The 23,317-nt window shown below is 41.6% G+C and overlaps 1 protein-coding gene and 1 non-coding gene across 17 annotated transcripts in view; one reads left to right on the plus strand and one right to left on the minus strand.

The window, feature by feature from the left end:
* Positions 1 to 23,317, minus strand: part of OSBPL9 (oxysterol binding protein like 9) — a 275,611-nt gene that overhangs the window by 242,948 nt on the left and 9,346 nt on the right. The window lies entirely within an intron of this gene.
* LOC112207088 (U6 spliceosomal RNA) lies at positions 12,185 to 12,291 on the plus strand. The gene has a single exon (XR_002941561.1). It is a non-coding gene; the product is annotated as a U6 spliceosomal RNA (small nuclear RNA).

Here is a 23,317-nt window from a genome sequence, read left to right on the forward strand (position 1 = left end):
AACTTAATCCTCACTTTCAATTTATCCCAGGACACCCAAGGATTTTATTTTGTTTAAATGTATGGGGCCAGGCACAGTGGCTCATGCCTGTAAGCCCAGCACTTTGGGAGGCTAAGGTGGGTCGATCACCTGAGGTCAGGAGTTTAAGACCAGCCTGGCTAATGTGGTGAAACCCTGTCTCTACTAAAAATACAAAAAATTAGCTGGGCTTGGTGGCGGGCACCTGTAATTCCAGCTACTTGGGAGGCTGAGGCAGGAGCACTGCTTGAACCTGGGAGGTGAATGTTGCAGTGAGCCGAGATCGCACAACTGCACTCCAACCTGGGCAACAGAGCGAGACTCCGTCTCAAAAAATAAATAAAATAAAATAAAATAAAAACGTATGTATTGGTATTTACTAAGCAGTGCTGATGGTTATACTTGTGGACAGATGATGTTTTCCTCTTGCAGATGTATCAAGCACTTAACAACTAGATTTCCCCCTAACATAAGAAAAAATACTTTGTGAAAATCTATTTGCTTTTCTGCCGTTTTGTGCCCTAACTTTTAAATAATTGTCACTTGTTTGCAAGTTTGCTAGTCTCATATTTATTTTTTTCTGTACTACCTGCTCACGTGTCATCATGCACATTCTTGTAGCTCTTTATAGATTAGAAAGCACTTTGCCATAAATTTGTGGAGCTTCTACAATGTGCTCATCTAATCCTCATAGCAGCCATTGTAGAGGATACCATTCTCATCTTCATTTTACAGATGGGGAAACTGCTCAGAGTGGGTAAGTCACTTGCTCAAGGTTAAACAGCTAGTAAGGGACAGGACCAGTGTCTTGAGCTTGTCTGGTTTTGAAGTTTATACTTCCATAAAACAATAACTCTATAAATAACTCTAACAAAGCACTATAAAAGAAAACAGTTTATCCTTCCACTGCACCAGGCTGTGGAATGAGTGAGTGAATATCTATTACTATTGAATACATAAAGTAGGCAACCAACATTCCACATGGAAAAAAATGCCTTTTTAAGTGCTTTTTGTTTTGTTTTGTTTTGAGACAGTCTTGCTCTGTTGCCCAGGCTGGAGTGCAGTGGCACAATCTCAGCTTACTGTAACCTCCACCTCCAGGGTTTAAGCCATCCTCCTGCCTCAGCCTCCCGAGTAGCTTGGGAGTACAGGCATATGCCACCATATCTGGCTAATTTTTGTATTTTTAGTAGAGACAGTGTTTTGTCATGTTGGCCAGGCTGGTCCCTAACTCCTGACCTCAAGTGATCTGCCCATCTCAGCCTCCCAAACTGCTGGGATTACAGGCTTAGGCCAGTGTACCTGGCCTTCAAATGTATTTTTAAATGACTATATCCAACAGCCACGGAGTCAGACCCACAGACATGGCTGTCATACAGTTCAGTAAATGATAAGCCAGGGCTCTGGAACATAGCAGGTGCAGGATCTGGAACATAGTAGGTGCTCAGTAAAAATTAGTTGAATAAATGAACAATTTTCTGCCTGGTAGTTTTGGTGGTTTGAGAAAAGACTTCATGAAGGAAGTGAGTTTTGAGGCGGCTCTTAAAGAATGCATGAGTGTGCATCTTTGGGGGAAGGTTAAAAACAAAAAAGAATGCACGAGTCTGCCCAAAGGAGAAGGGGATGTGTGGACCAGATTTCAGAGTCAAAGAGCAGAGCACCAGATGACAGGAAGTAGGGTGGTGAGGTCAGGGAGCAGCAGTAAGAACTTCTTCCTTCCTCCCTGTAAACTGGTGCCTGATGTGGTTTCTAGACCTTACAATCTTTGGAATATTCTGGTTTGGAAAACTTGACTTTATACCTATTTCTACAGCCTGAGAGTCTTCCTGTTGTGAAAAAGAGCTAAGCTTCAGGGGCTGAGGCTAAATATTTTGTTTTGGGGCTGGAGGACTGGTGTGGATGGTGATTTATATTTTAGGGATGCCAGTCTGATATGAGCATTGTTTACTATAAATGTCTGCTCTGATTGCTCAGATGTATGCTCTACCAATTGTTACATATTTTCAGTATCACCAGATGAAGATATTTTCAGGCAGGATTTTGTAATCCTTGTTTACAGTAAGGATTCATTTGAATATTTTTTAAAGCTGCTGCTCTCACCTTTGATAAATTTTCTTTTGCCTTTTATTTTGATTGACTGTGCATACACTGTTTCAGAAATTATGGTATGCCAGGCATGGTGGCCCACACCTGTAATCCCAGGACTGAGGGAGATCGAGGCAGGAGGATCACTTGAGCCCAGGAGTTCTAGACCAGCCTGGGCAACATAGTGGAACTCCATCTCCACGAAAAAATTAAAAATCAGCTGGGCATCGTGGAGCATGTTTGTAGTCCCAGCTACCCTGAGGTTAGAGGATCGCTTGAGCCCAGGAGATAGAGGCTTCAGTGAGCTGAGATGATGCCACTGCATTCCAGCCTATGCAACAGAGCAAGACCTTGTCTCAAAAAAAAATAAAATAAAATAAAAACCAGGCTGGGTGTGGTGGCTCACACATGTAATCTCAGCACTTAGGAGGCCAAGGCAGGAGGATCACTTGAGCCCAGGAGTTCAAGACCAACCGGGGCAACACAGCAAGACTCTGTCTCTATAAAAAATCAAAATAAAAAAACCCAAAACAAACAAAAAGAAATTGTAATTTTAACAAGAAAAAAATGCATGCATAATTCTACCCATTCTGCACATAGATCGAAATTTTTTGTGTTTCTTTCCAGGACACATCTTTTGAACACCACCATACTGCGACTGAACCATACTCCTCCAGATGATTTTTTTTAATTATGATTGTAAATTTAATTTTGAAAATTAATAGGTATTCAGTGTAGAAATCTGGAGTCAACATATGTATTAGGAAGAAAGTTAGTATTATTATTGTATAATATACAATATTATTGTATTTCCTTCCAGTTTTGAGGATTTAATTAATCATATTACTTAGTACATGGTACTTTATCATCTTTGGTTAGTGACAATGTCACTTCTAAATTTTATTTTATTTTATATATATATATATATATATATATATATATATATATATATATATATATATTTGAGATAGGATCTCACTCTGTCATCCAGGCTGGAGTGTAGTAGTGCAATCTTGGCTCCCTGCAGCTTCGACCTCCTGGGTTCAAGGCAATCCTCCTACCTCAGCCTCCCAAGTAGCTGGGACTATAGCTACAGCTGCACACCACCATGCCCAGCTAATTTTTGTATTTTTAGTAGAGATGGGGTTTCGCCATGTTGCTCAGGCTGGTTTCAAACTCCTCGGCTCAAGTGATCCACCTGCCTTGGCCTCCCAAAGTGCTGGGATTCACAGGTGAACCACCGTGCCCTACCTATTTGTCCATTTTTTTTCTCTTTTATTCCTTTTCTGTTTCCCACTTAGATAATTAAGTTTTATTTAAAGCGTCTGTTATTTTTATTTGTCTCTGTTCTTATAAAAAGTGAATTTTTGTTTTATATTAATACATTTTTAATTTCTGCAAATAGCATAATGTTTTAATCGCATTTTTTCTTCATATTTTTCACTGAGCACTGTTTTAAAATGCCTTCATCTTGCTGTGTATGCATCTAATCCATTGCTTTTGATTGTTGCATAATATTTTACAATACAACATCTACCACATTTTAGCTATCTCCTCTCCATATGATAACTAGGTTGCCTTTGAATCCCTATGACCGTAAATAGCACACAATAAATATTTTAATGCAGAACCCCTATGTGCCTGCATAAGAATTTCTTTGGGATATATCCCAGGAGTCTAACTGCAAGCTCATAGAGTGTATGAGTTCTGAATTTGCATACTTCATGTCAGATTGTGATCCACAATGGCTGTACCAGTCCATACGCCCACCAGAGTTCCAGCATCCCCACAACTCCACCAGCTGGCATTATCAAGCATTCTAATTTCTGTAGCTAGTAGAGGTAAAAGGATAGTACGTTGCTGATTTAATTAGCATTTCTGTGGTACTTTGGGCATCTCTTCATATGCCTTTTGATTTTTGGAATTCCTCTCTGTTTATATCTTTTTCTCTCTTTTTTTGGTGATAATGTTCATGCCAACTATTTGTATGTTTTGCTTTTATTTTTTCCTAAGGGTTGCTGCCCTCTTATTTATTTACCAGTTTTGTGTGTTGCATATTTTGAACATATTCTCCCATTCTCTTATCTAGTTATGTTGTGTTTTTTTTTTTTTTTTTTTTTTTGAGACAGAGTCTGGCTCTGTCGCCCAGGCTGGAGTGCAGTGGCACGATCTTGGCTCACTGCAAGCTCTGCCTCCCGGGTTCATGCCATTCTCCTGCCTCAGCTTCCTGAGTAGCTGGGACTATAGGTGCCCTTCACCACGCCTAGCTAATTTTTTGTATTTTTAGTAGAGACAGGGTTTCACCGTGTTAGCCAGGATGGTCTCGATCTCCTGACCTCGTGATCCACCCGCCTCGGCATCCCAAAGTGCTGGGATTACAGGCGTGAGCCACCGCACCCAGCCATGTTGTCTTTTATCTAGTTATTTTGTTCAACAATCTTCTTTGTTGAACAGAAATTCTTAATTTTAATGTCATTATATTCATCAATATTTTTGTCTTATAGTCCTGGTGTGGTGGCTCACACCTGTAATCCTAGCACTTTGGGAGGCCAAGGCAGGCAGATCACTTGCGCTCAGGAATTCGAGACCAGCCTGGGCAACATGGTGAAACCCCATCTCTACAATAAACACAACAAATTAGCCAAGCATGGTGGCTGATACCTGTAGTCCCAGCTACTTGGGGGCTGAGGTGAGACGATCGCTTGAGCCCAGGAGGTTGAGGCTGCAGTGAGCTGAGATTGCGCCACTGCACTCCAGTCTGGGTGACAAAGTGAGACCCTGTCTCAAAAAAAATTGTCTTACAGTTTGTGCATTTGAAGTTCTGCCTTTCCTTTTCAGTCACAAACTATAATTATCTCATATTTTTCTTTGTTAGCTTTTCACATTTATTATGTTTTTAACCCTCCTAGAGTCTACTCTTATACGATGTAGAATTGTTGACATATGGTAATTATACTATTCAAGCCTTGATACATCAGTTTCTGAGAGAGGGATGTTAAAGTCTTCAGCTATAATTAAGCATCTCTTGATTTTTCTCTGCAGTTGTTTTGTGTGTGTGTTTGTTTGTGTGTAGCTGGAATACAGTGGCATGATCATGGCTCACTCTGGCCTCAAACTCCTGTGCTCAGGCGATCCTCTCACCTCAGCCTCCTGAGTAGCTGGGACTACAGAATTGTTCCACCATGCTGGTAAATTTTTATTTTATTTTTTATAGAGATGTGGTCTTGCTATGGTGCTTGTCTTGAACTCCTGGCCTTAAGTTATCCTCTCACCTCAGCCTCCCAAAGCACTGGGATTATAGGTGTGAGCCACTGCACCTGGCTCAGTTATGTTTATTTTTTGAAACAGGTGGGACTGTAGCTGGGACTACAGGTGTATGCCACCACGCCTGGATAATTTTTTTATTTTTTATTTTTAGTAGTGACAGAGTTTTGCCATGTTTGTCCAGGTTGAGTTCTGTATATTTTAAGACTGTATGATTAGGTGCATCTGTGTGTTTTGCCTGTTGTATCTATGTATTTGTCTATTGTTCCTTTTAAGAAAAAATAATGACTTTCCATCTCATCTTCTGAAACTAAAATTCCTCTTTGACAGATAATAAGATCGCAACCCAGTTCACATTTGCCTGGTTTATCTTTCTTTTTATTTTTAATCTATCTCTTTAAGTATGTCTCTGGGTCGGATGTGGTGGCTCACGCCTGTAATCCCAGCACATTGGGAGGCCAAGGCAGGCAGATCACTTGAGGTCAAGAGTTTGAGACAAGCCTGGCCAACATGGTGAAACCCTGTCTCTACTAAAAATACAAAAATTAGCCAGGAGTGGTGGTGGGCACCTGTAATCCCAGCTACTTGGGAGGCTGAGGCAGGAGAATTGCTTGAGTCTGGGAGGTGGATGTTGCAGTGAGCCGAGATCAAGCCACTGCACTCCAGCCTGGGTGACAGAGTGAAACTCCATCTCAAAAAAAAAAAAAAAAAAGCATGTCTCTTAAAGTTAGTTTACTGTTGGATGTAATTTTTAAAAATCCAATTGGTGAGATTCACTTTTTTACATTTAATGTTATTATTATATATTAAGATTTAGTTCTATCCTCCATTTACTCTACATTCTTTTTTTATTTTTAATCTCCATTTCTGCTTTCCATTGAATAGGCTGAATTATCTTCTGCTGGTTTAAAATTTATACATATTTTTTTTTCCTTATGGTGGTAGTCCTTAACTTCAGACTCACACCCATGGGCTTAAGAGAGCTTCTCCCTCTCAACAGTTTGAACAAAAGCCTACACAAAAGTTCCAAGCTTGATTCTCAAAAAGTCAAGTGTTATGTGTTCACGCTGATCAAATCAATGTTGCTGAAGCAAGGGGTATTTGATCTTCAAAGGAAACACAGAGTACCAGTCCCAAAAGAAGGGGAAATGGAGGCTAAGAGATCGTAAAATGGTATATGTCCACATCTTTCTTTTTTTTTCCTTCAGAGATTCAGTCTTACTATGTTGCCCAGGCTGGACTCAAACTTTTGAACTGTCAAGCTCCTGGTTCAAGTAATCCTTCTGCCTCAACCTCCCAAGTAGCTGGGGTTACAGGTGTGTGCCACCACAGCTAGCTTCACATCTTCTCTCATATGAAATAAACTCCTTTGAGCCTCAGTTTCTTCATCTGTGAAATGGCAATGATAATACCTATCTCCAAGAGGTGATATGAACAGCAAATTGGGTAACAGATATGAATGTTCCTTGTGAATCATCAAGTGCTACGCAAAGTTTAGTCATTATTGTCACTCTTGCATTCATCACATGGTATTATTGACATTTGTTTAGGTGTTGGTATTTATCTATAATGCTGCAAGGGAAGTATTGTCCTAGCCAGCATTCTCCCTAAAGTGTGCTGATGGACGTAGAATTGATTTTCATTTCTTGAGAATAATGAGTGGGCATGATGTCAGCACTATGTTTGACCTAGGAGTCAGTTTCCATCCAAAGAGGTCTTCAGTGCTGAGGCAGCTAACTTACTAGCAGACTGGCCAGACTGCACACAGCTGAAAGCTTGGCTCCAGTTTCTTCTCTGCTTTGAGTTAGATGTGTGACTTTTGCCAGGTCACTGAAACTCTCTGAGCCTCAAAGTTGAGGCGGGGCGCAGTGGCTCACGCTTGTAATCCCAGCACTTTAGGAGGCTGAGGCGGGTGGATCACGAGGTCAGGAGATCAAGACCACCCTGGCTAACACGGTGAAATCCCGTCTCTACTAAAAATACAAAAAATTAGCCAGGCATGGTGGCACGTGCCTGTAGTCCCAGCTACCCAGGAGGCTGAGGCAGGAGAATCGATTGAACCCAGGAGGTGAAGGTTGCAGTGAGCTGAGATCGCGCCACTGCACTCCAGTCCGGGGGCCAGAGTGAGACTCCGTCTCAAAAAAACCAAAAAAACCTCTCTGAGTCTCAAAGTACTTGCCTGAAAAATGGAGGTTGTAAGAAGACCTGCCTCTTAGAGTTGTGGTAGGATTAAGAAGATTATATGCAAAAGGCCTTGGCCTAGGAGAAGATCTCAAGTTTATCAGACACAAATTCAAATCTCTTTATTGGGCATTTACTAATTTCCATCCTGATGCATTAAGACTAGTTTAAGTGCACGTTCTTTCTCATCTCTGAGATACAATAAATTGATCTGTTTCCTTGGAGAAACGGTTATTTCTCTCCAGGCCTTATGTTTTCAGAATTTGGACCAGGAATCCTTGCCCCAGGATTACAGTCTCACAAGAAAAATCCTGTTTCTTACAGGCACCTGGAGTTGATAATTCTGCTTCTTTTCACACATGAAGGATTTAGTTTCAGACTGTACTGAAAGATAGTGTATATCTGCTCTGTTTACTGAAATAGGTTTGCCCTCTATGTGATTGTTCATAAACCTACAATAATCCCATGAATTAGGCCCTGATATCCCCATTTTACCAATAAGGAAGTGGAAGTTCACATAAATCAAGTGACAAAATCAAGCTGATCATGAAAAGGGAGGTGGGCTTTGGAGTCAGACAGACCTGAGTTAGGATTCCAGCACTGCATTTACTAGATTTTGAACTTTGGTCCAGTGACCTAGTTTCTTAAGTTTCAGTGTCCTCATCTGTAAAGTTGGGATTATAATAACATATACCTTACATGCATGTTGTGAGGTTGAATTGAGAGAGTATGTATAAAGTAGAGTGCCTGGCACATGGTAATTATTCCATAAATTCTTAGACACTTGATAATTATACTGGGAGCCCAGAGCCCATAGAACCTACCTATCGAGTGCTGACTTATAGGAAACTTCAATTATCATCAAGCTGTTTTAGAACTTTTCACTGGCCATTCAAATGGTTGCCCTTAAAAATCCCTTGAGCTGTGATTCAAGATTAAAGTCCCAGGTAGGAAATGAGGGCAACAAGATATGTATAGTGAAAGGAGACCTTGCGTGGGAGTCTAGAGATCTGGGATGTAATGATGACTCTTACTCAGTGTGTGTGGGACCTTAGGCATAGCACTCTATCTTCCCAGCCTCAGTTTTATTATTTGTTAAATGGAAACTACTCTTTACCTCACTGGAGGTATAAATGCAGATGGATAAAAATGCTCTTTTTGCAATTTTAGAAAGGCTGTATATGCCAGGTGCAGTGGTTTAAGCCTGCAATCCCAGCACTTTGGGAGGCCAAGGTGGATGGACTGCTTTGAGCTCAGCAGTTTGAGACCAGCCTGGGCAACGTGGTGAAACCCCATCTCTACTAAAAATTCAAAAACTAGCTGGGCATGGTGACACACGCCTGTAGTCCTAGATACACAAGAGGCTGAGGTGGGAGGATGGCTTGAGCCTGGGAGGTGGAGGTTGCAGTGACCTAAGATCGTGCCACTGCACTTCAGCCTGGGTGACAGAGCCAGACCCTGTCTCAAAAAATAAAAAAAAAAAAGGCTGGGTAAATGTGAGTGCTTTCAATTTGTGTTTACTATTCTCCCCAGAGGGAGAGTAAACTGGACTCGACCATAACCTGAGACCTTCCTCCCAGAGAGCAACTACTGGGAAGCCCAGCCCTTAAGTGAGGCCTGGTTAACTATTTGTTGCTTCTGCTGCAACAACTTTTGCTCAAATATCAGTCACCAAGCCTGCTACATCCTCATCCTTGCAGAAAGGCAGCATTATGCTGACCATCCCCACCCACAGCCTTCTCTAACACAGCTTCTGGACTAAGACTGGGAATATGACCCAAAGGCAAGCAACCCATGGGCTTGCCAATGACCTACAAATGTGTCTTGGCTCCTAAAATATGAGTTGGACAAATCAATATTTCTCTGTCAGGAATTTGAATCAGGCAGCATGAGGTGATTGAGGCAATTAGCAGCAATAAAAACTATGACTAACAGGATGTAAAGAGAGAGGCCATGAGTTTGAGTAGGGGTATGTGTGGGAGGAGATGGAGTGTAGATGATGACAAACCAAAGTAATAAAGAAGCAGAAATTATGAATGAACAGATCTATGAAGTAGAAAAGATAATATATGGATAGACAACAGATATTTCTAGAGTTCCTTCTATGAGCTGGAAACTGTGTTTGGCTCTGAACATAATGAAAGTGACTAAGACTCAGCCTCTGCCTTCACAACACTTAATTTTAGTGGGGAAGAGAGACAAACAAGCAAACAAACAAATAAATAATTACAATTTTTTTTGAGACAGAGTCTCACTCTGTTGCCTAGGCTGGAGTGCAATAGCATGATCTTGGCTCACTGCAACCTCTGCCTCTCAGGTTCAAGCGATTCTCCTGCCTCAGCCTCCTGAATAGCTGGGATTGCAGGTGCACGCCACCATGCCTGGGTAATTTTTTTTTGTTTTTTTTTTGAGATGGAGTCTCATTCTGTTGCCTAGGCTGGAGTGCAGTGGCGCTATCTTGGCTGACTGCAGCCTCTACCTCCCAGGTTCAAGCAATTCTCCTGCCTCAGCCTCCCAAGTAGCTGGGATTACAGACGCCCACCACCCCACCTGGCTAATTTTTGTATTTTTAGTAGAGACGGGGTTTCACCATGTTGGCCAGGCTGGTCTGGAATTCCTGACCTCAAGTGATTTGCCCACCTTGACCTCCCAAAGTGCTGGATTACAGGTGTGAGCCACCACACCTGGCCAAAAAAAAAATTTTTTTTTTTTGAGACACAGTCTTGCTCTGCGGCCAGGCTGGAGTGCAGTGGTGCTATCTTGGCCCACTGCAACCTCCACCTCCCAGGTTCAAGTGATTCTCCTGCCTCAGCCTCCTGAGTAGCTGGGACTGTAGGCGTGCGCCACCACGCCCAGCTAATTTTTTTTTTTTTAGTAGAGACGGGGTTTCACAATGTTGGCCAGGATGGTCTTGCTCTCTTGACCTCGTGATCTGCCCACCTCGGCCTCCTAAAGTGCTGGGATTACAGGCATGAGCCACCGCGCCCGGCTAACAAATTGTTTTAAAGGCTAAGAAGAAAACAAATATGGGGCCAAGATGGAACATATCAGGGAGGGTCACTGATGATCTTGGCAGGAGTAGGGAGGGACCTACTTAAGAAATAGCATGATTCTAATTAATGGTGTCCAGCTTTAAAAAAAAATTTTAAAATAATAATTTTAAAAAGCAATGGGAGGGAGAGTCTCTCTGGACAGAAAATTAAAATGAGACCTGAAGAATGAGAAGGATCCAGCTGTGTGAAGATCAGAGAAAACAATATTTGACATTTCTCAGAATAGGGGATTTAAAAGAAAAAAAGAAGAATACTTGAGATAGAGGATGTTTAAGGCCGGCTGGCAGGAAAGAGCTTATCATGTTCAAGGAAGATGATGGGGGTTGTGGTGTGAAAGCCATGTGGATGGAGCAAAGGAAAAGAAAAGGAAGCATGAGATGAGTTTGGAGATACAGGCAGACGACAGATCACACAGGCCTCTCTAGGCCTTGGTAAGGAGTTGGGAATTTAGTTCCAGTGTAGTGAGAAGCCATCAAATATTTGATGCTAGGTAGTGACATGATCTAGCATAGTGTGGCAGATAAGCTTGAAGGCTAAGAAGTCAACCTGGGTTCAAACCTAAGTTCTACCATTTACTGGCTGTGTGCCCAAGACTGTGTGACCTTGGGCAAATTTCTCAATCTCTCTCTGCCCTAGTTTCCTTATCTGTAAAATTGAGGTAGATTTGGGTTTTACTTCATGGAGTTGTTGTATAGATTAGATACATGTAAAACAGTTCCTGGCACATAATAGACACTAATAAATGTAAGTTCGTATTATTATTTTGTTTTTAGAAAGGTCATTGTAGCTGGTGTATGGAGAATGAATGTGGGGGCATAAAAGGAAGAGGGTAAAGAATAGGTGAGGGGAGGCCAGTTATGAGGCTTATGAGTAGCCTGGGTAAGAGATGACGAGTGAAGTGATGGTGGTAGACACAGAGAAAATGGACTAATTTGACATAATTTTGGAGGCAAAATTTTCATATTTTGCAGATGGACTGGACATGGGGGTTGAGGAAAATGGAAGAATCAAGAATAACTTCTAAGTTTCTGGCTAGAGTAACCAGGGGGATGGAAGTGACATTTACAGAGATTAGGACTCGCGGCGAAGTAGGTTTGGCAGGGAAATTAGGAGTTCTATTTTAGATATGTTAAACCTGAGATGTCTTAAGATATCCAAGTGGATGTCTATTAGACAGTTGGTTACACATTTTGGAGACCAGAAGAGAGGTCTGGGATAAAGATGTAAATTTGGAAGTCATTAGCATGATCAGCATTTGAAGACAAAGAAATAGTTGAGATCATCTAGGAAGAGAGTCTGCAGAGAGAAGTGAAGAGAGCCAAGAAGAGTCCAGAGGATTTTAGGGTGGTGGAATAGACAAAGAGAGTGAGGACAGACCTGCGAAGAGAGAGTAAATCAGAAGAACGTGGTATCACAAAAACTAAGAGACGAGAGGGTTTCAAGAAAATTGGAGAGGTCAGCTGAGTGGAAAGGTCAAATAAGACTAAGGAAAATATTGGTCACTGATGATCTTGGCAGGAGTAGGGTCAGTGAAGTGGGTGGTCTAAGTAAGAATTAAATAAGTTGAAGAATGAATTAGAGTTGTGCTTGCTTTGACAGCATATTTACAAAAAAAAAAAGGAACAATACAGAGAAAATTGGCTTGACTCCTACACAAGGATGACACATCTGTGAAGCATTCCATATGCCTTTTGTATAGATTTTAATTTTGTGACAATGTTTACCTTTACATATTTAAAAACGGAATTAAATAAACAAGAATGGAAGGGATCCTAAAACTGAATATAAACAGAAACAAGTGAACCAAACTATATTTAAATAAGTAATATAATCACTCTGAAGGAAAAAAAATGAATCTAAATACTTTTGCACATAGTACTTGAATATACAGCTTTTGTCTAAAAACAAAACAAAACCGCAAACAAATCTTGAACCCTGTTTAGTAGATTGTTTTTGTTAGCAGAATGGATGTAACGATTCTATTTTGTATCTATCTTGTTTATTTATTTATTTATTTATTTATTTATTTTTGAGATGGAGTCGTGCTCTGTTGCCCAGGCTGGAGTGCAGTGGCGTGATCTTGGCTCACTGCAACCTCTGCCTTCAAGGTTCAAGCGATTCTCCTGCCTCAGTCTCCCTAGTAGCTGGGATTACAGGCATGCACCACCATGCCCGGCTAAATTTTGTATTTTTTAGTAGAGATGGGGTTTCGCCATGTTGGCCAGGCTGGCCTCGAACTCCTGACCTCAAGTGATTTGCCTGTCTTGGCCTCCCAAAGTGCTGAGATTACAGGCATGAGCCACCATGCCCAGCCTATATCATAATTTTAAACAAATGAATAAAGACATTGATGTTGTTGAGAACCAGAGTTCTTACTGTGGGAAAAGGGAGATGCAAATAAGGAATAGGAGAAAGAACCCTGTGGTGTTAAATTGGAATTAAAGTATCAGTAACGAATTCTTAATTTAAAATGGTTGACCAGAGCTGGGTGCAGTGGCTCATGCTTGTAATCCCAGCACTTTGGGAGGCCAAAATAGGAGGTTCACTTGAGGCCAGGAGATTGAGACCAGCCTGGGCAACATAGTGAGACCCCATCTCTATAAAGAATTTAAAAATATTAGCTGAGTGTAGTGGCGTGTAGTCCTAGCCTATTCCAGGGGCTGAGGTGATCTCAGGAGTTCATATCTGCAGTGAGCTATGATAGCATCACTGCACTCCAGTCTGGGCAACAGAGTGAGACCCTGTCTCTGTTAAAAATAATTATTATAATAATTAAACAAAATTAGGTTACTATTTTTCCCCTTTGGCTCTGTTTACTAAAATGGCCTAGAAGCAATTACACTCCAATAGGAATGAGCACATCTGATGCCCAAATCTTGGTTTCTAAATACCATTCCCCACTAAAGAGTAGCTCTTTGGAGAAATGGCTGATTTTCAGGACTAGGCAGTGAAAGTACAAGATAAGCCTGGAACATCTTATTATGCCAGAAAGCAAGGAGGTGTTAAAAAAAAGTGATGAAGACATGTCAAAAGGACACAGGAGCTAGTTTGAAGAGGCTCTCATTGGCCAAACCTGGGACAAGTTGAACATTTAAAAAATAATAAGGGTAATGGTTTATAACTCATTAAATAAATTAAGAATACATTAGTTTATACTCATCATAATAATTAGAGAGAAGGAAACCTTCTTGCTTATAGTAGAATGCCAACTAAAAAATGTAGATGGAATGATAGAAGTAGAAAATCACCAGTTTGCAACTATCACAGTAATTGATTCAGACAAGAATTATCAATGAGTGTTGAAACCATTGGGCAAAAGTTTGAAGAGGAACAGGATATTTACATAGTTTCAAAGTCCCTCTCTACAGATTACCATTACTTACACAGGAAAAAATACTCTACAGTGAAGAAATCTGGTAGATACCACCTTAATCCACTGATCAAAGTGAACACCATCAATAATGGGACCAAGTGACACCATGTTTCTCCCCATATGATGCACTGAGAAGGACACAACATCATATAACTAGTATTTCTGCCTGGAAAAATATGTAAATCCCTTCATGAGAAAACATGAGACAAAGCCAAACAGGGGGAGACACTACAGAACACCTGGCCAGTACTCTTTAAAAATGTGAATATCGTGAATAATAGTGAAAGACTGGGGAACTATTCTAGATTAAAGGACACTAAAGAGTTATAACAGGCTAGGTGTGGTGGCTCACACCTGAAATTCCAGCACTTTGGGAAGCAGAGACAGGAAGATCACTTTGAGGCTAGGAATTACAGGCCAGTCTGGGCAACATAACGAGACCCCACCTCTACAAAAATAATTTTTAAAAAAATTAGCCAGGCATAGTGGTGCGTGCCTGCGGTACTAGCTAGCTAGTCTGGAAGCAGGGGTGGGAGGATCGCTTGAGCCCAGGAATTCAAGGTTGTAAGTGAGCTGTAATTGAACCACTGCCCTCCAGCCTGGGTGACAGAGCGCGATCCTCTTTCTAAAAAATAATAATTGAAAGAAAAAAAACCTTTTAAAAAGTCATGACAGTTAAGTATAATGCATTACCTGGATCAGGCACTGGATCAGAACCTGATGGGGGAAAATACTGCTATATAGGACATTATCAGGCCAATTAGTGAAATTTGAGTATGGACTGTATATAAGCACTATGTCAATTTAAAATTTCTGGATTTGATTGTCATACTGAGTGGGTATGTAGGTATATAAGAGAATGTCCTTTTCTCAGAAAATACACACTGAAATATTTAAGGTATTAGGGGTAACTACTGCAATTCAAATGGCTCAGGAAAAAATATACATATCCATGTATACGCATGTAGGCATATGCCCACACATGAGAACTTCTGGGGCATCTGGGAATTCTTCGTAATATTTCTGCAGCTCTTCTGCAAGTTTGAGATTATTTCAAAGTAAAAAGTTAAAAAATAAAGTGTAAGGGTGGGCACGGTGGTTCATGCCTGTAATCCCAGCACTTTGGTAGACAAGGGCGGCGGGGCGGGGGGTTAACATTTGAGGTCAAGAGTTCGAGACCAGCCTGGCCAACATGGTGAAACTCTGTCTCTACTAAAAATATAAAAATTAGCCAGGTGTGGTGGCATCCTCCTATAGTCCCAGCTACTTGGGAGGCTGAGGCAGGAGAATCACTTGAACCCATAGGCAGAGGCTGAAATGAGCCAACATCAGCCCAATGCACTCCAGCCTGGGCGACAGAGTGAGATTATTATTTTGTTTTTTTAAAAAAATAAAAAGTAATAATAATAATAAAGCATAGATGAAGAAATAGAAACAGTATGGAGATAACTCTTTAGAAAATTTCACTGTGAATGGGAGCAGAGAAATGGAGCCAGAAATAGAGTCAGGGTCATAAAATAGCTCTTTAAAGATAGAAGAAACTAGGTTTGTTCACTGATCAGAGAACCAAGGTGGACTTCAGTCTCTCCCTTTCAAGACGAGGGGCTTAGATCAGACATCCTGTAAGGGCCTTTCCACCTCAGGCCCTTTGTGACTCTATGACTCTCCTACCCTCTCCTAGATGCCTAGAGCTCTTCTGAAAACATGTTTTATTCCTTAAACTGCAACCAGGAAAAGACATTTGGGCCACCACCACTTGAGGGCAGTAGAAAATGATGCTGCACGCAATTTGGTGGTTTTATTGTTTTGGCTGCTGGAAGAAAACAAAGACCTTCACATGATTTACCCTCAAATGTCTTAGGGCAAATAAAGGTCCCGTGAACACACCACTTTTTCCAAATGTTTTAAACAAGAACAGCCCAAGATAAGTTATAACAGGGGGTTGAGGAGAGGAGTAAGAGGGTGAGAGGGTCTCACATCTTGAAAAAAGCTGGCACATACTGTAAGTTTAATAAAGAATAACTGATAACAGAAAAACTAGAGCCTGTCAGAATTGAAAGGGATCCTAGAGGAGGATGAATAGAGCCCCTTCGTTTTATAGGCAGGACCCTGGGTCCAGAGGAGAGAAGGGGCTTGCCCAAAGACACAGTGACATGGTAGAGAAATTAATGGTTTCAATACTCATCTGGCTAGCCTGTGAAGAGAGAGATTCTGATATTTTCAAATGACATAATAAACGTCACTTGCAAAAAGCGTGGCCTCATCACTGGTATTGGTACTGAGTTCTGAAAACACTGTGACAACACAGTTGTGAGGCTGTGTCTCTTGTAGCTTCCTCTCCCTGGGAGGATCTGACTGTTCACCTTTAATTCTTATCCACTTCAACGGGTCTGAATGCCCTGGACAGCATAGTTCTGATCCTATCCAACCCACTCCTCGCCCCTTTCTGAGAGGAGCTTCAGACTGCTGAGGGATCTTAGACTTTCCTACCAACATCAGGGGATGAAGTTGAAGGCCATTTGGAAAAAAAAAGTGAATGAGCATGTGACAGAACATTATTTGGAAAGAAACAACATTATCATTGCCATAGAGGGGAGATGATCTTAAAAAGACAATCAGAAAATCCAAAGCATAAAACTTCCCTAATATGACTTAAGGACATGATGGAGAATAAAATTACTAGACTGTTCAAAACAAAAAAACCAGTATGACTTCATAACATGATAAACAGCCGGGAGCATTTTTTTTTTTTGAGATGTAGTCTCACTCTATCGCCCAGGCTGGAGTGCAGTGGCACGATCTCAGCTCACTGCAAACTCCTCCTCCCGGGTTCAAGTGATTCTTGTGCCTCAGCCTCCTGAGTAGCTGGGACTACAGCATGTGCCACCACTCCCCGCTAGTTTTTATATTTTTAGTAGAGATGGGGTTTCACCATGTTGGTCAGGCTAGTCTCGAACTCCTGACCTCATGATCCACCTGCCTCGGCCTCCCAAAGTGCTGGGATTACACGTGTGAGCCACTGCGCCCAGTCAGCATCAATTATTTAGAATAATAACCTCTAACCCCTAACCTCAGTATTATCAATTCCTCTGCAAAAAAAAAAAAAAAAAAAAAAGAAAGAAAGAAAAAAGAAAAAACAAAAGAAAAAAAAATGCCCAGGCATTAGCCTGGCATTCAAAAATCCCTTGCCTGTTCCAGATAATTTTCTAGTCTCATGTCCTGCCATAGCTCCCACCCTGCACTCCAACCTCTGTTTTCTGAGCACTCATTGCAATGGTGTAACTGTGAACATTTATTCAGGCCATGTGCTGCATTCGCTCCATTTTGAGGCTCGATTCAAATGCCACCTGCTTTGGAGGCTTTCCTTGATCTGACCCTTACGTTTACTCGCAGATTCCTTTTGACTCCCACAGCCATTTCATCTACTTCCCTCTTTTTTTTTTCTTTTCTTTTTCTTTCTTTTTTTTTTTTTTTTGAGACAGAGTCTTGCTCTGTTGCCCAGGCTGGAGTGCAGTGGTGCAATTTCCACTCACCAAAACCTCCGCCTCCTGGATTCAAGTGATTCTCCTGCCTCAGCCTCCAGAGTAGCTGGGACTACAGGCATGCACCACCACGACCAGCTAATTTTTTGTATTTTTTTTAGTAGAGATGGGGTTTCACCATGTTGCCCAGGCTGGTCTCGAACTCCTGAGCTCAGCCAATCCACCCACCTCAGCCTTCCAAAGTACAAGGATTACAGGCGTGAGCCACTACACCCAGCAGCATGTACTTCTCTTTAATATTTATTTCATCCTGTCTTGTCTTTCCCATCACAGAGTGAGCACTTAGAGGGCATGAACTGGGTCTTAATACTATGATTTTTTTAGAGGTTGCTTCCAGTTATTAATAAATATCTACCATTTATTAATTACCAATTAATAATTACCAATTATTACCAATTACCAATTAATTACCAATTACCATTTAATAATTACCAATTATTAATAATAATCTAACAATAATTTTACTTATCTTTCTAAATCTCCTGTTTCTCAGCTCACTCCTTCCAACACCCTGACTCCAACACTTCTCTGATCCCTTCCTGGGCCTTATAATCCAGTGATCCTAATATCTCTTCACCATTCCTCAACTATCTTGTGTCCTCACTTCCCTTTTTACCCACCTAAATTCCAAGGTCCAGTGTTAAAATCACTCCCTTGATAGGTCCTCTTCTCTCTTGCCTCCTCTTGCATTCTCATTTTGCTTCACAAGATCCCTACCCTGCACAATCTAACTCTACCTACTCTCTGCCTTTGGGAAAGTGGATGAAGAAAAACCCACAACTGTGTCAACTGGACTCTTAAAATTCATCGCCACTGACCTCAAGTGGGCTTTTAGTGCTACCTGGGAATCATACTACATTTTCAAGTCCATCCACTTTTCCTAAATGCTTATTTCGTAACTTTTTTCAAACTTTTCATATCCTCTCCTTTTTCCTCCCTCTCAGCCGATAACCCATCCACCTGCATCCATGCCCACATACTCAGCCCTCTTCGGTATTCTCGAAGCCAATTCTTTCCCCTGCACTCCAGCAATTCCCTCTCTTGCTTGTATCATCAGTGATTCCTCTTCTACCAGATCATTCCGTTCACTTTCTAAAAAATGCTGCATTATTGCTCACCTTAAGAAAAGAAACCTCTCTTGACTCTGTATCCCTTACTAGGTATCACACCATTTCTCTGCTCTTCATTTCAGCTAGACATTTCTAGAGAATTATCTGTTTTTCTTGACTCCAAGTCCTCTCTTTTCATTCTCTCTCGAGCCTCCTCTAATTATACTTTTCTTTCACCTTCCCCTGAAACGATTACCAAGGTCACCAAAGACTTCCACATTGCTAACTCTGGATATTAATTGCAATCCTCATCTAACTAGCTCTTTGATAAGATTTGACATGCTTTCTCACTCCTTCCTTCCTTGCTCCTTCCTGAAACACGTTGCTCATTTGGCTCAAGGACAGACATCATACTCTCCTGGTTTTCCTCTAAGCTCAGCTGCTCTTTCTTTGGTCTCCTTTACTAGTTCCTCTTAATTTCCCTGAGTCCTAACATTGGAGTGGCCCAGGGCTTGGTAGTTGGACTTCTTGGGTTTTATTATAGACACTTGGACAGTCTCACCCAATCTCATGGCTTTAAATGCCTCCATATGCTAATGACACCCAAATTTATATCACCAACCCAGGCCTCTCCCCTGAACTCCAGACTCTTATTCCAACCGCATCCTTGACATTTCAACTTGGATATCTAAAAGTGTATCAAATTTAGTCAAAGGCCAAATTCCCGATATTCTCTTTAAATTGGCTTCTTCCATAGTCTTACTCATCTCAGTAAAAAACAATTTCATCAATCCAGTTGCTCAGGCAAAATCCCTGGCATCATCCGTGATCCTTTTCTTCCTCTCATACCTCATCCTTAATCCTTTAGCAAATCTGGTGTGCTCTACCTTCAATATGTACAGAATCTGACCACTTCTTACCACCTCTCACCACCAAGCCATCATCATATCTGGATTATTGCAATAATCTTATATTTGTTTTACCAGTTTCTGCCCTTGTTGATCTACAGTTTATTTCCCCATAATAGTCCAAATAATATTTTTCTTTAAATGTTTTTATTTATTTATTTATTTTTAGACAGAGTCTTGCTCAGTCACCAGGCTGGAGTGCAGTGGCACGATCTTGGCTCACTGCAACCTCTGCCTCGCAGGTTCCAGTGATTCTCCTGCCTCAGCCTCCCGAGTAGCTGGGATTACAGGCACATGCACCACCACACTCAGCTAGTTATTTTGTATTTATAGTAGAGGCAGGTTTTCATCATGTTGGCCAGGCTGGTCTCTAACTCCTGACCTCAGGTGATCTGCCTGTCTCGGCCTCCCAAAGTGCTGGGATTACAGGCATGAGCCACCGCACCTGGCCCTATTTTTTTCTTTTTTTGCAACAAAGTCTCGCTCTGTCACCCAGGCTGGAGTACGGTGGCCTGATCTCGGCTCACTGCAGCCTCGGCCTCCCGGGTTCAAGCGATTCTCCTGCCTCAGCCTCCCGAGTAGCTGGGATTCCAGGCATTTTGATATTTTTAGTAGAGGCAGGGTTTCACCCTTTAGTAGAGGCTGGTCTCAAACTGACCTCAAGTGATCTGCCTGCCTCGGCCTCCCAAAGTACTGGGACTACAGGTGTGAGCCACTGTGCCAGGCCATAATTTTAATTTTTTTTACAGACAGGGTCTCAGTCTGTCACCCAGGCTGGAGTGCAGTGACACAATCATAGCTCACTACAGCCTCAAACTCTTGGGCTCACTATGCCTGGCTAATTTTTTTTTGTTTAAGAGACGGTCTTGATATGTTGTCCAGGCTGGTCTTGAACTCCTTGGCTTCAAGGTATTCTCCAGCCTCAGCCTCCCGAAGTGCTGGGATTACAGGTGTGAGCCACCATGCCTGGTTTATTTGTCTTTTTCTTGTTGAGTTGTAAGGGTTCTTTATATATTCTGGTTAGAATTCACTTGTCAGATATATGATTTGCAAATATTTTCTCCCATTCCTTGGATTGTCTTTTCACTTTCTGGATGGTGTCCTTCGAAGTACAGAAGTTTTGATGACATCCAGTTTATCTAATTTTTCTTTTGTTGCTCTGCTTTGGTGTTATATCTAAGAAATCATCGCCTCATCTAATAAAGATGGTTTGCATCTATGTTTTCTTCTTAGAGGTTTTTTGTTTTGTTTTTTTTTTTTGAGACAGAGTCTCACTCTGTCACCCAGGCTGGAGTGCAGTGGCACGATCTCAGCTCACTGCAAGCTCCGCCTCCCAGGTTCATGCCATTCTCCTGCCTCAGCCTCCCAAGTAGCTGGGACTACAGGCACCCGCCACCACACCTGGCTAATTTTTCTGTATTTTTAGTAGACACGGGTTTCACCATGTTAGCCAGGATGGTCTCGATCTCCTGACCTAGGGATTCACCCACCTCCACCTCCCAAAGTGCTGGGTTTACAGGCGTGAGCCACCGCACCCAGCCTCTTCTCAGAGTTTTATACTTAAGCAACTCTTAGATTCTTCTAAGAATTTTATAGTTTTACATTTAGGTCAAGGATCCATTCTGAGCTAGTTTTGGCATCTGGTATGACGTAGGGTTCAACTTCATCCTTTTGCATGTGAATATGTAGTTGCGTGTGAATATGGTAGTTCAACAGTACCATCTGTTGAAAAGACTATTCTTTCTGCCATTGAATTATCTTCATACCCTTGCTGAAAATCAATTGACTATTAATGTATAGAGTTAGTTTGAACTCTCAATTACATTCCATTGGTTTATATGTCTCTCTTTATACTAGTACCATGCTATCTTGACTACTATACCTTTGTAGTAAGTTTAAAATCAGGAGCCTGTAATCCCAGCACTTCGGGAGGCCAAGGCAGGTGGATCATGAGGTCAGGAGATCAAGACCATCCTGGCTAACACGGTGAAACCCTGTCTCTACTAAAAATACAAAAACAAAAAATTAGCCAGCCATGGTGGCGGGCATCTGTAGTCCCAGCTACTCGGGAGGCTGAGGCAGGAGAATGGCAAACCTGGGAGGCAGAGCTTGCAGTGAACCGAGATCGCGCCATTGCACTCCAGCCTGGGCAACAGAGCAAGACTCTTGTCTCAAAAAAAAAAAAAAATCAGGAAGCATGAGTCTTCCAACTTTGTTCTTCATTTTTAAGATTATTTGGCTATTCTGAGTTACTGGAAATTCCATATGAATTTTAGAATCAGCTTGTCAATTTATACAAAGAAGCTAACTGGTATTCTAATAAGGATTGCACTGAATCAGTAGATCAATTTGGGGAGTATTACCATATTAACAATCTTAAGTCTTCCAATTCATGAACATAAGAAGTCTTTCCATTTGTTTAGGTCTTCTTTACTTTCTTTCAATGATATTTTGTAGTTTTTATTTGCAAATCTTGTACTTCTATTAAATTTATTCTTAACTATTTTTTCTTTTTGATGTTATTGTAAATGGAATTGATATTTTTTATTCTTTATTTTTGAGACAGTCTCGTTCTGTCACCCAGGCTGGAGTGCAGTGGCGGAATCTGGGGTCACTGTAACCTCTGCCCTGGAGGGCTGAAGTGATTTCCCCACGTTAGCCCCCTGAGGAGCTGGGACTATGGGTGTACTCCACCATGCCTGGCTAATTTTTGCATTTTTTTGCAGAGACAGGGTTTCACCATGTTGCCCAGGCTGGTCTCAAACTCCTGACCTCAAGCGATCAACCCAACTTGACCTCCCAAAGTGCTAGGGTTACAGAGGTGAGCCACTGCGCTGGGCTGGAATTGATTTTTTAATTTCATTTTCAGTTTTTTTTTTTTTCCCCGAGACAGAGTCTCACTCTGTCACCCAGGCTGAAGTGCAGTGGCAGGATCTTGGCTCACTGCAACCAACGCCTCCTGGGCTCAAGCAATTCTCCTGCCTCAGCCTCCCAGGCAGCTGGGACTTACAGGCATGAGCCACCATACCTGGCTATCATTTTCAGATTATTCATTGCTACTGTATAGAAATACAATTGATTTTTGTATATTAATGTTGTATCTTGCAACTTTGCTGAACTCATTTATTCCAATAGATTTTTGTTTGTTTCTTTAGGATTTTCTATATATACAAGATCATCTCATCTGCAAATATAGTTTTACTTCTTTTTCAATATGGATGTTTTTTATTTTTTTCTTGCCTAATTGCTCTGGCTGGAAACTCCAGTATAATGCTGAATAGAGTTACCTTTCTTGGTTTTTTTTGGGACAGAGTCTTGCTCTGTCACCCCCAGGCTAGAGTTCAGTGGTGTGATCTTGGCTTACTGCAGCCTCTGCCTCCTAGGTTCAAGAGATTCTTGTGCCTCAGCCTCCCAAGTAGCTGGGCCTACAGGTGTGTGCCACAGCCCTTGGCTAATTTTTTTTTTTTTTTTGTATTTTTAGTAGAGATGGGGTTTTGCCATGTTGGCCAGGCTGGTCTCGAACTCCTGACCTCAAGTGCTCTGCTTGCCTCGGCCTCCCAAAGTGCTGGGACTACAGGCATGAGCCACGGTGCCCGGCTGAGTTACCTTTCTATAACACGATTTTGGATTTTTATTTTCCTTCCTGGGAACCTTTCAATGACTCCACATTGCCCTCAGAATAGACTTCACTTTTTATTAGCTTACAAGGCCAATTTAAATCTCACCCCAGGCAGGCACCCAGCCACAGTGACTCACATCTGTAATCCCAGCACTTTGGGAGGCTGAGACAGGAGGATTGCTTGAGTCCAGGAGTTCAAGACCAGCCTGGGCAACATAGTGAGAC

Source organism: Pan troglodytes, chromosome 1, assembly GCF_028858775.2.
Source record: "Pan troglodytes isolate AG18354 chromosome 1, NHGRI_mPanTro3-v2.0_pri, whole genome shotgun sequence".
NCBI lineage: Eukaryota > Metazoa > Chordata > Mammalia > Primates > Hominidae > Pan > Pan troglodytes.